General features: G+C 51.1%; 1 pseudogene; it reads left to right on the top strand.

Annotated features, from left to right (window-relative positions):
- The first annotated feature begins 299 nt into the window (after nucleotides 1-299).
- LOC108297986 lies at nucleotides 300-1,459 on the top strand (annotated as a pseudogene).
- Nucleotides 1,460-1,712: the final 253 nt, after the last annotated feature.

Genomic DNA, 1,712 nt, shown 5'->3' with positions numbered 1-1,712 from the left:
GCGGATCATTGATGTCATCATCTGAGGCAGCAGTTTGGGTTACCGGAGTTGGTTTTTTCATAAACATGGTGAGCTTTGTCTGAATTGTATGTTTCTTTTCTTCTTCATAAATTTCACGATACGGATGAAACACATCGTGCGCCATCCGTTCAATCCTTGCAAATCGTTCGATGTTTGGGTCCATTGCTTCGAAATGTATAAGAAGTTTATTGGGAGGGGTTTGATGAAAAATATCCAAGACACAAAACACAAATTGCTGTACCAAGTCTGGGATAACAGTTGAAATGGTGCACACGGAGATGGTAGTGCTGCCAGAAGCTGGTCCGTACTGTCGTATGCCCAGCTGTGCAATGTTTGCGCTGCCAGGCGCGGAGCAGTCGTGGCTAGCGATTGTGGTCGTAAAGTCGAATGGTCGTAAGTTGCATAGGTCGTAAGTTGATCAATACCTGTATAGGTAAAAAGGTCAACTTAGAGTCCAGTCGCCGACAACATACACATCAACCTGGAATTCATGGAACCCCACGCTAGAGCCCCACATCTCACCCCCTAAGTCTATCCCTCATCCAAGCCAACCAGCCCCGGGCAACCTCAGCTCTCACAGAGCACGTCCCTCCCCTTATTGGCAGTTAGCAGTCTCCACTGCCCATTTCTGGTTCTGTCACACCTGAGATTCACCATCTGCCATTCCTCACGGCCACTTGCCATGGCCCATACTACTCCCTTTGCCCACGTGCTCGCTGTCCACACTGCCCGCTATGGCCACCGTCCCGCTGTTGCAGGTGCGCCACAACTACAGTACCACACTAACTGAGAGGTCGCCGACAACATACACATCAACCTGGAGCTCCAAGCCTCCTATGTGTACCTGTCCATGGCCTTCTACATTGACCAGGGTGACGTCAACCCGGAGCACTTTGACCTCTACTTCCTCAATCAGTCAGATGAGAAGATGGAGCATGCCCAGGAGCTGATGAAGATGCAGAACCAGCCAGTGGTCACATCTGCCTTCACAACATCAGGAAGCCACAGCACCAAGGCTGGGAGAGCAGGCTCGAAGCCATGGAGTATGCCTTCCACCTGGAGAAGAGCATCAACTATAGCCTCCTGGAGCTGCACCAGCTGGCTATGGAGAAGGTCGACCACCAGCTGTGCAAATCCCTGAAGACCCACTTCCTCAACCAGCAGGCCAAGACCATGAAAGAGCTGGGTGGCTACCTGAGCAGCCTGCACAAGATGTGGGCCCCGGAAGCCGGCCTGGCAGAGTACCTGTTTGACAGGCTCACCCTGAGCCACAACGAGAAAGAAACCTGAGCCCAGATGGCCACCACAGCCATGAGGTGCCTTCCCCAGGTCAGGCCACTAGGCGTGGGTGCATGTTGCCCTTTCAGAATGTTCTCTTCAGTTTTTTCCTTTCCGTTTTACCGCTGTTGGCAATAAAGTTACCTTGTTCTCAAAGCAATGAAGGTGTCCAGTTGATGCGTGCTTGCAAAACTCTCAGCTTTTATGAACTAGGGCAAATCCCCACACAAATTTAAAAAGGGTGTCCAGCCTCTCTCTCCACCCAGGGCTGCTGTATCTGCATGCAGCTCAGGGTCTCCAAGGATGGAGGTGTAAAGTATTCTATGGGTCCCTATAAAACACATTAATCTTTTCTTTCTAAACTATGTGGATATATGGGGTGGGGCAGGTGGGGTGGGTGGTCTTATGCCTGG

This window comes from Cebus imitator, unplaced genomic scaffold, assembly GCF_001604975.1.
Source record: "Cebus imitator isolate Cc_AM_T3 unplaced genomic scaffold, Cebus_imitator-1.0 Scaffold866, whole genome shotgun sequence".
Taxonomy (NCBI): domain Eukaryota; kingdom Metazoa; phylum Chordata; class Mammalia; order Primates; family Cebidae; genus Cebus; species Cebus imitator.
Note: the sequence above shows the minus strand (reverse complement) of the source record. Positions and strands in the feature narration are given on the sequence as shown.